Source organism: Drosophila novamexicana, unplaced genomic scaffold (genome assembly GCF_003285875.2).
Source record: "Drosophila novamexicana strain 15010-1031.04,08,12 unplaced genomic scaffold, DnovRS2.1 tig00000008-arrow-pilon, whole genome shotgun sequence".
NCBI classification, from domain to species: domain Eukaryota; kingdom Metazoa; phylum Arthropoda; class Insecta; order Diptera; family Drosophilidae; genus Drosophila; species Drosophila novamexicana.
The window spans coordinates 516295-530056 of record NW_020824765.1 but is presented as its reverse complement, the minus strand read 5'-3'; positions in this window follow the sequence as shown (position 1 = coordinate 530056).

The window sequence follows — 13762 nt, the reverse complement described above, 5'->3', positions numbered from 1 at the left end:
ATATCTAAAAACGATTTCAGGCTCGTTTCATCTTTTAGTACAGCCGCTTCGTGGACAGCTTCGTATAGCCAAGGCACGACTCTCGCACAGCAGCCACGACGCTTGCGCCTTGCCGCCGCCGAAGAGGTGCACAACTCTGCTAATATTTTCGAACTGTGCAGCCACGCTCTCATACAAAACTCTCCTACGCAGGCAGCTCCAATAGCTGAATATAAATTCGAACTATTTTAGCAGCGAGCGACCAAACTGAACCGTATAAGAGTGGCGCACAGGCTATTCGAAGAGCTCAGCAGAGCTGCTGTAGCAGAGAGGCAGCAACATGTCTGAAGACTGACTTTTCGGTTATGAAAGTAAAAGTGGCAAAGTGTAAAAGTGTCCCGTCCGTTCGTCTAGCTGGCAACGTTATCCGAAAACATGGCAAAAACTTCACCGAAAACAACAACAACAAGAACAAGTTTAGCACAAAAGATTCTAAAAGTTTTCCATACTATCGAAAGTGAAGTCAATTCGGGTGCCTTAAGCAAACAATAATAATACACACCAACATTTATTGAAAGACAAATTATGGATTGTACCTCTCCTAATTCAAGCCCGAGAGAAACACCTTTCATAGAAAGTCTGTATCATTTGAAAGATACAAATATTTCTCATGAAACGCGAATTAAAATCAGTTTTAAAGGACTGCTTTGGCAAGCTGCAAATCCAAGGGAAATATACAGGTTTAATGGTAGATGAATCATTTTTATTTTTTTTTAAGAGTCAATTGTGAGAAATGCAAGTTGCAATTTTTGTCAATAAACACCCGACTGCAACCTTCCACTTGTAAGCTTCACGGAACTCCTTGAGCTGTAAACTTGTCAGCTGCTGCAGCTTTTCCAGGCCAGTAAATAACTCTTCATCTAGATCGCTGAACCCTGTGCATGAGTCTGTTTAGTATCCAGTGAAAATCCACAGAACCATTGAAACATTTTTCGACCACAAGCCAACTAGGAAGTGAATAACACATTAGGAAATACTTTAAGGGTAAGGTAAGGATATTACTTTCATTCCCGAGAAGTCTCCAAATGCAATGCAACAAATTATTCAGAAATAGTTTGACACACTTTGTATCCCTATAGAACAATACTCCACCGTCCAAACAACATGTATTCAATTTAAATTTTCTCAATACAGCTCCCGTAAGTTCTGGTCATAAAAAAGATTTCTGCACGCTCAATTGACCATAGATTGCAGCAAGGCAATCTCTTTGATATGATCATATTGCTCATATGAGTCATAGGGAAAGTCTTCTCAGTTTTAATTATTCCAAGTATGACAATCGAAATGAAAACCCTCAACGTCAGCGACAGCTCAACACTCACTAAAGAATTAAATGTATTATCATGATGTGAATGGGGGGTGAGTTCAGTGTAAACTGAATATTAATCGGGTCTGCTTGGCTTGCTAATGAATTCCGACACACACCCTCATAAGAACTAACAAGAACGTATCCACATTCGTGTGAATTTATGAGATAGATACGCGGCACTTTTGACCTCCTCAACACGTACATTGTGTCTAAATGAAGAAGACGCGCTTCAGTTTTAACCAAATAAATATTTAAATAATAACCAAAATGTATAAGTAGTTCTTCAACAAAAATTAATATCAGATAAAACATTAATTTAACGCATTTAAACAAATTGTTTTAGCTTCTAGAGTTTTTTATGTTCTTTATAAAGATATCACTATGTAATGAGCTTAGTGTTATCTAAGATAAAATAATTAATACAAAAAAACGAATTCAATTCGAAATGAATATTAAGGCTTATTCACGAAACGCGTATTCACGTTCATAATTACTTCAAAATAATTGAACGTACGCTCATAAAATGTTTTTTAAATTAATTGAATCGCATTTTTTGAAAAGAAATAAAGAAAAAAACAACAACAACAAAACGAATATAAAAAAATGCGAAATGCGGTAACGACTTTGCTTTTGCCAATGATAGACTGCAATAAAAATGTTTTTCTATAGCCAAAACAAAAAATGGACTGAAAATTGAAGCCATGAAATAAGCAAATTCAAACTGAATACTCAACAGATACATACGCTTGTGTGTGTGCGTGTCTGCATTTGTGTGTGTGTGAATAGTAAAAGAAAAACTTGTGCGTTAAAGGCAGCAAACACTCACAAACTGACTCGAATCGCCATCTGTAACAGACATTTCGGCGCATCATCCACGTGGTTGACTTTCGATGGGTAACGAATGGCTGGGAAGAGGCTGTCCGGATGGGGACGGGATTGGGGATGGGGGTGGGGTATGGGGTGGTGCGCCTTGCCCCAGACACAATAGTCGTGTGTACAATTATACCTATGCAGGCTAGCAGGGAGTGCCAGTGGCCAGTAGTCCACACAGCAGGCTTTATTAATGGCTCATAATGACTTAAGTGAAATTACTGAAGCATAGCGACCCCCACCCCTCGCCCGGCCTTCACTCGCTGTGTCTGTGCCCCTCTTTTCCCTTTTGCCCTGCCAACTCGGTCGCTGTGCGGTTGGAAATTCAGCTGCAGTCATAAACAGCGAGAATTCCCACGCGGCATTTAATATTCCTTTGGCCAAGTAAATTTTCGCTGCTCTCACATGTTGCTGCCTTCAGAATATCCACAGGTCTCTGCTGTAGGCCAAAACGGGCATATTACATTTGAGGCCAAGTTAATTCGATTACTTTACTATCTGCAACCTATGTATGCGGTGTAGTCTAATTGGGTTTCGGACAGTTCATATGAATTTCTCATAATGCAATAGCTGTAAACTTCTCCTTTTAAGTAAGAAAATAATTGATAAATCATTTCGCTATTAGCTTTAAATTCTTAATGCGATTCACCTGTTCTTCAACTTCTGCTAAGTATCGGCTGATTAAAGCGCACAACTGTTTGTAAGGGTATTAGCTAGTTCGGGCTAACTGTTCCTGCTTGCTTTAGTTATTCGCTGCTGTTGTATTTATTGTTGTTACTTAGAGGAGCTGCTGCCGTGCAGGCGAGTAGTTAAGGTCAGTTCATATATTATGCTTTGCCTGGCAAAGGTGCCATAAGTCCATGAGTGTGTGCGTGAGTGTGTATAAAAGACAGAGAGAGCGAGAGAGAGAGAGAGAGAGAGAACGAGCGAGAGAGTCAGAGAGATAGTGTGAGTTAGTGTAGTTTTTGCCAGGCAGCAGGCAGCAGGCAGCTCTTATTTACTTTGCCTGTCTGCCCGAGTCGGCAACTGTTGCCTACTTTTGTGCGTCTCTGATGTCTGCCTGCTAATTAAGCGAAATTTTGCGTAATAAGCTTGTCTGTAATTTGCGCTATCTTTTCGCTTTTTGTTTTTGTGTTGTCATGCTGCTGCTGTTCTTGTTGTTTTTGTTGCAATGTTGTTCTTGTAGTTGCCGTTGGTTTTGCCTATTGGCTTTGTTTTTGTTGCTCCTCCTGCTCCTCCTGCTCCTGGCTACTCCCAGCTCTGGCCCTGTCGCCTTTGTGTTGACTTTGTTAACTGTCATCAAGGTGTTCATTGGCTTTGTTATTACGCCTCAATGAATTTTCGGGTGTGTCTATCTGCACAAATTGTGCGCCATTCAAGTGATATATGCGTGTAATTTTTCATATGTGGCAGCAGCTCGGTTCGATAGTTGGGGTATACTCTGCTGCTTACAGTTGAGAGCCTCGGTAAATCATGTTGAGCCGTGAACTGAGAAACTGATACACACACACGCACACACACATGCGAGCACACAGTGTCCAGGGGTCAGCCAAGGGAAAATTGAGAGCAAACTTAATGGAGTACATAGATTTATTGTCTTTAATTTGCTTTATCGCAAAAGTGCGTTTTAAATTGCAGCGATTAAACGAATTAGATATGTTCTGCTCTTAATTTATTGTGTTTTTTTTTTCTTTTGAACAGCAAGCTGCATATAGTTTTACAAATTAATATTTTGTTTTAAAGAATTAATAATCTAGCCAATTTGGTTATAAATTAATGGAATTCGATTTGTTTAGCTGTTTATAAGCCGATAAGCCTAGCCGAAATTGGGTTTACAATTACATAGCACTTCGAGCTCGGCCCATTCAAGCGAACGCTTCCATTGTTATATTTTGACTGATAAGGCGCATTATTAACGCTACGTCAAATTCAGCACTCGCATAATTTTCAAAAATTCACACATGCCTAATGGAAAGATCCTATATCGTTGTATTTTCGCACCTGCTCATGTTGCTCATGTTTCACTTTTGTTTTGACAACGCCTTTCTGTGTTGTTTTTTATTCTGGCAACAGATCTGGCTGGATAATAACAACATTATTCACACAGAAACCAGAGGGCACTCACACAAATATACGCACACAAGCACACACACATGCACGCACAGCATGGTGGCATTTTAAACACATGTAAACAAAACCGTTGAATTAAACCGAAAATTAGCATCGATTAAAGTCAAGAAGCGGCGACAAAGCATCCCCTTCCCTCCTGCGCCCCTTGGCCGCACAGCACCTTATCAGTAACAAAGCCAACACACGAGCACGCACACACACACACGCATACACACGCACACACGCACCGCGTTTATCTTGCGCCCCCTTGCTTTAAACAAATTTTAACATAATTTAAACATGTGTTGAAGGCGCACACGCTGCGTATGCTTAATCCCTTTTAATCCGTTTTTAGGCGCGCGCCTGCAACGCGCGACGCGCTACATAACCTCAACAACAAGAGCGCGGACTAACCTAACCTAATCTAACCTGCACAACAACAGCAACAACAGCAACAACAACAACAACAGCAACGCGACAACAACAACAAACTGCAGGCACTGATAAGGCAGCCAGGGCCGACGCTGCCGTTGACGTCCTTGGCGGGTCCATTGAGGGTGCCAGCATAAATAAATAATAGGGTGCATAAGTAACTGTGCGTGTGTGTGTGTGCATGTGTTTGCTAAACTGCAAAAATATTAGTGCGCTCGCGGGCCTTAACTCAGCTGCCCTTGTTATTAGACAGCTGCGGCCTACACACGGTGCAGCGAGTCTCCATGCGGGGGGTGGGGTTGCAGAGTATTGTAGGGTTGTCTTAGTGGCATAAAAGTCTAGTCTTAAGGGTTGCCGCCTACTACTTATCATATGCAAATGTTTAAAAATGTTTGTGCTCATAAATGCTGACAAGCCACGCGCGTGAGAAGTGTTTGCAAGCGACCCTCCACCCCCCACTTCAGCCCAACCCTTGAGTTATCCATAAGTTCAACACAATTTCAGACGCTTCATCAGGTTTGTCTGCAATGCCATAAATTCATTAGCAAGTTTTTTACGACGTTTCACAACTATCGAGACTGTTGTCCTGTTGTGAGTATCGCGCTTGCTTTTTATATGGCTCATAAAAACACATAATTAGGTAAAGGTTAATGCCGAGTGACCGTTGGCAAATACGTGTATATTTTCTTGCAAGATGTACCCAATTGTATACACCCCTCCCTGATAGCCTAAGCTATACTTAATTTATGCTCCTTCATGCTTACTTGTTTGTATCAGGACTTTATTGAGACCTTGACCTAACTACGACAAACTTTTGAACAAATAAAATCAATTTTCGGAGAATTAACGTGCTCGCAGCTCCCACTGAAAATACTTTGTTTATTATAATTATGCTTTATTATGTACATTCCCAGTTAGCTCAATAGCTCATTAAGTTACTTATTTAATTTTTGCGTGTATGGGCCAATTGCGCTAATTAACTTAATTCGCTAGACTCGCAGACGTAAACATTTTTCTATAAATAAAAGATGCGTTTGTATGAAGCGCTGGTGAAAGTATTTATTGAGTAAAACATTGCCTAAACATAGATAATTTGCTTAGGGTGTATCATCTAAATGTGCCACGACAAACCAAGAGTAAGAAATTGATGTATCGATTGCAAATGTTATTTGTTCATAGTATTATAGAAGCTACATGTCCAATTAACGCTAGCTCTTAAAACCTAACAGATTTGCTCAATCAAAGGGTTTTTATGATCGATTGGAATTGGGCACCTTTTCAATCGGAAAGGCACTCGTAGTGCGCAGGCAGTAGGAGGAGCTACGTTCGAAATTTCAAAATTCAAGCTCTTATAAGTTCTGAGGTCGGCGCGTTTGTACATATGGTCGGACGGACAGACAGACGGACATAGTGGATCGGCTTTTGAGTCTGCCTAAGGCTGTAAATTGAAATTCTTTAAATTCTTGTCACCTAAGAATACCGGAATACCTAATTATTTATAAACCATACATATCTGGACATGAATTTGTTAATAGCAATAAAAAAAGCTGTAAAGCTGGAAAAGGTTATTTTTATTTTGAGTTTTGAGTCCAAACAGATTTGATTGGCATAACAGACAAAGCGATTGTTTAACTTGAAAATTGCTTTAAATTTTCTACTTTGGTATTTTCAATTCATTTTTACACTGATTTATTCTAATTAATATCATTGGATTCGAATGTTATTTGTAGCACTTGCTCTACTGCACATACATGTGCAGCATATATAAGGCATTTGTTTTGTCTGCTGATGGGGCCAGCTCACATTTGGTTTGAACACTTTTCACTCTGGATATTCTCGATTTTTGGCTAGCCCTGTGCTTTCAGTTACAGCCTTGGCCTGCTTTCAACATGTCCGTCTTCAATTGGTCAGACTTTTGAGCCATTTTTCAGCTGCTCTTTGGTTGCAGCTCAATTTTTATGCAGCTTTCTATGGTTGGCTTGACGTGCTGCTTTCTTAGTTACTCTGGATTCTTTTTGCATGGAAAATGTAATTTATACAAAATTAATTTACGTCATAAAACGACTTTTGTGCCTAGGCGGGGCAGGGCAGGGCATGGCACGGCAGGGTTGGGCGGGTAGAGTTGAGCTGTGGGGAATGCTCAGCTGGCTGCGACTGTGAACTGTTGATGTCATAAATGTTGCATGGCACAAACACAAAACACAAGGCACACACACATAGTCACTCGCACACACAGAAAGCGACAACGAGAGCAACAAATATGCATCGAAATAAAATAAAATATAAGCCAAAAAGTAGTAAAACCCAAAGCCCTGGCCAAAAGGCCCAAAAGCTGTGCACAATTTATGCATGAACACGCCCCCTTTAGCGCCTCCATACTGGCAACATTTTGTTGCACTCCCTACAGCCACATAGAGGGGCGAGAAGACGGCGCAGAAGGGGTACTTGCCTATTGTGAATGCAGCTTAGAATTTGTTGCAAATAAAGTGAAATGGCAACGGGCTCTGCTCCGAAATTCCGCACACACACACACATACACACACCGAAAAGAAAGAGCTGGCACGGAAGGAAGCCAGGGCTGCTGCGGGCGGGGAGCTGGGGTGTCGAGTGAGGGGGGAAAAGCCAACAAGGCAGGGCCAAGAAACAAGAAAAAAATTGGCAATTTAACATTTGACGTTTTCTACGAGACTTGTTCAAACAATATACTTGGGAATTTGTTTTAATGCTCAGGCGAGGCAAAGAGTTTGGCGGAGTTGACGGTCGTCTGCCTTAAGCTCCACACTAGCTACAAGGAGCCACTAGGACTAGGACTAAGACAGGGGCCGTGGCTAGAAGGGCAACTGGCAATAATGGCTTTAAATTTTTATTAGATGACGACGCTTATGTGCCTTAGTTGCCTTCTATGCAGCCCCGGCACGTTACAGCTGCTTGAAATGTTGAAATGTTGTTGAAAATGCGATGCAGTTGCAGTTGTTGTCGCAGTTGTTGTTGCCGCACTCGTCAGTACTTGTACATGTGTCTGTGTGTGTGTGTGTGTCTGAGAGTATTTGTATGTGTGTGTATGTGTGTGTGTGTGTGTGTTAGTAAGGTAAAAATTGCCAGTTAGCTGCACTGTGCAAACACGTTCATATCAAGCTGCTCATGTAGAAATAAGTATAAGCACTAATTACCAAAAATAAAATAAATACAAACAGGTTGCACGCACAAAGCAGAAAAGTGGCTTACAGAGAATGAGATAAGTCGAAGAGCGAATACGCTTTTCCAAAAGTTGTGTAGAGAAATATATTGTCAGTGTCGAAAATATTTATTATGTTAGCGTGTACTTTATAGCATACAAAAGTATTTGTTTAAAAAAATCTTTTATCTTCGATCCAAGTAGATCATCATGTATGAATACCTGGCATATTTGAGCATCAGGCCATATCTGTGCTTTTTCTTTAGCTAGCTGCTCTTAATCGTAATGAAACGAATAGGCTGCATTTGGATGCATAATCACACATGCTTATTTCAAAAATTTCAGAAAATAATAGAGAAAGAGAGTGAGAGAGTGAGAGTGGGAGAGGGGAGACTCTTGTGTTTGCATATATTTATAAATGCAGTATACACAATATTAACAACAATATCTAACACGCCAAATGAGCGCCATGTGTCTATGCAAGTGTTTCTACGTGCGTGTGTGTGTGTGTGCACGTTTAGCTAGTTGCCCCTGAGCGTATGCTACACTTTATTTTATGTAGCTGCTGTCGCCTAATTCGCATAATTACGCGCTTATTATTTTTGCAAACCGGCTCTGCTGCCGACTCGCTGTGTCCAGCAGCTACACACATACACACACACACACATACGCACATAAAACTATAATTGTATTTGTATCTGTTTGGCTGTGTGTGTGTGTGCGTAATTGTATTTCGCTTTGCGTGTATCCTGTAATTGTATTATTTGCTTGATTTCATTATTTTCTACAGCGCAGCGCAACGCAACGCGCATCGGTTATAATTAACCAAATAAATAAAACAGTCGAAACTGTCCAACAGATATAGCGGCATTATAGTTGAGCCTAAAGGGAAACGGAAGCGGGCCGAGCAACAACTAAATAGAGATAGCTCCGCACACACACACTCGCACACACACATGTGTGTATTATTGAGCACTGACAATGCCCCGCGGGCTAGATTTGGGCTTTTTGTTCATTGCCACCATGACAGCAGCAAATTAAATGGCTGTCATTTCGCCTTTTTTACCCTATAAAAGCTGGCAAGAAGGTGTGTGGCAGCCATTGAAAGCATCAATTGTAATTAGATCTGTTAATATATGTTTTAATAAAATATGACAAGATATATAAAGCTATGAATCACTCAAAACTTTTAATGCAAAATTATTTAATAATGAAAAACCGTAATACACGTTTTGTACCTTCTCTGATTATGAATGAAATTATAACTGACACAAGCAAGGCAAGGGAATCTAAATTCTAAACTTTTATCAGACTGTTTCCCGTGTTCATTGTAAACTTCATGGCAGCTGCTGCCATGAGCGACAAAGTACCATGTGGATAAATTGGGCTGTGCTCTTTAAATTGTTATTAAAAGGCAACTAACCATAGTCGTTCATCGTCGTATTGCTGATTTTTGTGCAATTATGGTCAAAAAGTGGCCAGACAACTGTCAAGTACCTGAAAATATGTTGCAAATTTTGCCAAGCAGATAAGCCAGACATTCAAATAAGATGCTTTATTTGCTTTAACATTAGATGTATTTTAATTAAAGTTAGCAATTATGTATAATCAGTGCTAATATATTTTGTTTGATTTAATTATAATTAAGCGAGTTAAGAACAATATTGAATAACCCAAGGAGAAAAAAGCCACAAATTAAATGAAGTTAGAACAAATAAATAGTCTCGAATAGCACTTTAAATTTCAAATAATTTATATTACTAATTTGAAACAAATCTATGATCTTTAGATTTGTTTCAAAAATCTGTCTGGTCATAGAATCATTTGCAGGGCATTTAATAGTCAAGCATTTTTGACTATTACATTACCAGTATTTTTTTTATTTTAATGTTTGTCTGTTGGATAAGCTATTGGCCGTTTTGCAAATTTGGTATTCCTATTTGTCCGCTTGGCTTTGCATTATGAAGTTGTGAGCATAACTAATTGAAAAGTTTTTGTCGCATTTGGCACTTTGGATTGCTTGGTTAGCGGATTTGCAACAGGAAACTGGCAACTGGCAACTTGTAACATGCCACAACGTGCCATGAATTCATCACAAAATGTTTTTGTGAGATTAGCGATTGTTCTACTTCTGATCTAAGTAAAAACTGTTTAAAGAGCTTAGTGAAATTAAGAGCTAAAAAAATAGATGGCCATAAGAAGCAAGGCTAACAACTTCAGAGTACTTGCGCCAGCCAATGTATATAATATGATTTAATGGAACATTCCCAAATTCACAGAATTTTCAAGTATAATGTTTTTTTTTTTGTTATTGGTTTGCTGTGAAATTATTGATAAATACTTATGTATTGAAATTCGATTAAAGGTTGCTTAGCAAAATTCATAAAATATTAGCCATTACCTAGAATTGTAGAAAGCATTTCACAGTTTCGTGGAAATGTCATATTTTTATGCCTAAGTTCCAAGAATTTGTAAATTTAAGAAATCTTACAGAAAACTTGAAACGGTTATTGTTGTAATTCGCTTATGTGGACAATGCATTATAATAAAGACCAATCTTTAGTGCGAGCCGTAAAAATTAAGAAGACAAGTTACTTAACAGGTATCAGCAACAAAATCAGTTAGCCTTATGGATTCTAAGTAATGCTATTATAAAACAAATTCCATGTGATCTAATTATCAAGTTTTTCTATAAAGTTAATTTGATTGTTTATTGATTGTTTATTGAATGCCTATACTCTAAACTTGTAACTGGAGCTACCTTCCGGTTTCGCGTGTGCGCACACACAGACGTAGACTTTTCCCAGCACATACACACTGACACACACACACACACAGGCGAACTCACAGAGACTCGGTGTGGAATTCAATAGTCTTTAACAGGCAGCCTGTTACGTTATGGCCTCTTGGCTCACCACCGCCAATAACCACACAAATTACATTTATTTAAGTTCCGTCACATGAAACGTTTACGGCCCTTGGCCACACATACACACATTTACACAGACACACACACAGAGACGCACACACACACAGCGGAAAGCAGCCCCAGAATCGCTCTCATAACTCAGCGTCTCCATGCAACAATTGCCCATCTAATTCACTCAACTGCTCACCTGTTGGCCCGCTCCGTCAGTTGGTGTCTTCAACGTTTCCATCGCCCATCGCCCATCGCCCATCATCATCATCATCGCCGTTGTCTTGGCTGCCGGCGTCACAGTTAATGTTGTCTGATGTCATTAGCGCAGCTCCCGAGACTTTGCCCCCCACTCCCGCCCCAAAGCCTAAGCCCAAACCCAAATGTAAACGCGTATTGACAGTTTTCATTGGATGCCAACCTTAAAGATACACGCGTAATTTATCACTTCACATTTCTCGACTGCTTCGCACGCCAATTAGACACCCCTGCCCCACCCTCCCCCTCCCGCGACACCTACTCGGCACAGCCGAGTAAAGCATTTTACATGAACTTGAATGAGCTTATTATTGGTTTCGCTTTTGTCGATGGCTGTCAATAATATTGATACCCATACTAAACGTATTTATATGTATATATTGCTGCTCTCTTTATAGGCATGGATTTTTTCCCACCAAGCTAAGCCGCTGTCCGCCTCGCAGCATCGCCCCTCCGCACCACCGCACCACCGCACCGCTGTGTCACCGGTCCGCTGCTTGTTGTGGCTAATTTGCTTTTATTATTCGCATTAAATTTTATGCTTATGTTTATTTTGTATTTTTTTTTTTTGTTTTCTTCTCTAATAAAATTGGAGAGCCGATAGAAATTGAGACATTGTTGCCAGTGCGAATTAGCCGGAAGTGTGTCGTCCTTATCCGCTTCGCTGCCGTGCATTTTAATAGCCAGTTTAGACCAACAGTTGCTGCAGCAGCTGCTGCTTTCATGAGCTTTGCCTGGCCTAAACGCAATGATTAGAAATTGCTGCCAACGACGAAGCGTATCCAAGTGTTATTAACATTTCCGACATGTGATGCCCGTACAGTGACACTTGGGGATGTCAGAAACAGGACGAACTCAATCTTTACACAGAATGCTCCCAAGTATACCAACTGTTATTTCCATTTTAACACGCATGCAATTTAATAACATGTATGTGCATATATTATGATAACTAACCATCACAATGTAAATCATTTGCTTTAAAATTTACCAAGATTTTAAATTTAATGTCTTAACTTAATATGGAGGCAATATAAAGTAAGGAAATGATTACGGCTTAACTGGATTTAATACGTTATAATGCAAGAATTAAAACCTAAAGGCCTGAACAGAAATAAATAAATTCTAATAACATCACTGTCACAATGTGGATATTTTATTTGCTCGTCGGGCCTTGAAATTCGGCATATATGTTATATTATGCGCAAAACGAGCCTATCCTTTTTTTTTAAGACTTAAATCCACACTAATGGTTCTATGCATCAAAATAGATAACATTTAACATCGACTAAAGTGTTTTGTTTTGAAAACTATAAAGAGCTTTACAATTGGAATCCGTTGACTCTTCACTAGTCTGATCCCAGACTATTAACAGCTGAAAGCAGGTGAAGAAGAACCTCTAGATTATTGGGCCAAGAGTGGAATAATGAATAACGCTTTGTGACACTAGCTTTAAAACTATAGTAAATCAATATTTTTAGATTTTCTAGTGCGATATCACCAGGCAAAGGGCAAACACATTTTATTACTGTGCAGCAGTTGCCTCGACTGATTGATAGAAAATAGGCAAATATACCAAGAGGCCGTGAGCAGTCCCATTTAATTTCATAATATTTTCACAGCAAATTCAATTATTAAGACATTATTATTTAAGTTTTGCATTAAATCGTTAAACTTTAAATTCCTTTCCTGGCACTAAAGTTTACACACTGCTCTTTAAAATAGCTGAAATAATGCTGCAGATAATAAAGTGGGTTTTGGGCTGCGCTTTGAGCAGCTGCTGTTTATCAAATCCGTGGCGAAATCTCTTTAGCTGGGAATTTTTGTATTGCGCACATATTTAACCTATATAACATATATGAGCCTAGCCCACCTTAATTAAAATCTCGCTGGCTGGCAAATTTCAATTATATTTTGTGACCCATCAGGAACAACAGTAAACAAGGCGAACCGGTCGACAATACGCCCTCAACGAGCACCACCACCACGACCGCCCTAGCACTGGGTCCAACCTGCTGCCCGGAACGGTTGTTGGCTTGTTTGTTATGAAATTCGCATATAGGTAAAGGTCTCATTGCCTTCCCGCCCCCGCCCCCGCCCCCGCCCCCGCCCCAGCCCCCGTCCCTGCCACTGCCCCGTCCCGGGGCAACGCATATGTGTCATAAAAACAGGCAGCGCATAACTCTGCCCCACATCCCATCCAGATCCCTCGCAGCCCTCTACTTTGCCGCTGTTGTTTTGTTTTTTATGCCACACCTCGATGCAAATCATTGCCACATCTGACGCACATGTGGCACGTAACAGACACAGAGACAAGCTCGTCGTCGTCGTCGCAGTCGTGGCAGGATTTGTCTGTTTTGTGATTGTCGTCGGCGGCGGCGGCAGCGGCTGCTCCAACTGCTACAGCTGCTGCTCCTCCTCCTATTCCTCCGCTCCGCTCCGCTCTGGCACTGTCTCGTCTGCTGTGACATTTTGTAGGCGCTATGGCGTGCGAAATTGTAAATGTTTGTGTCTCCTGCTGCTGCCCCTCCTCCAGCTGTTGGTCCTCCTGCTCCAGACGTTGCCGTCCATGTTGTGCCTTGTTGTTTTGGGCATATGCATTATTAAGAATATACTCAGCTGTCAACAAGTCAGCGTCTGGTGCAACTTCTGT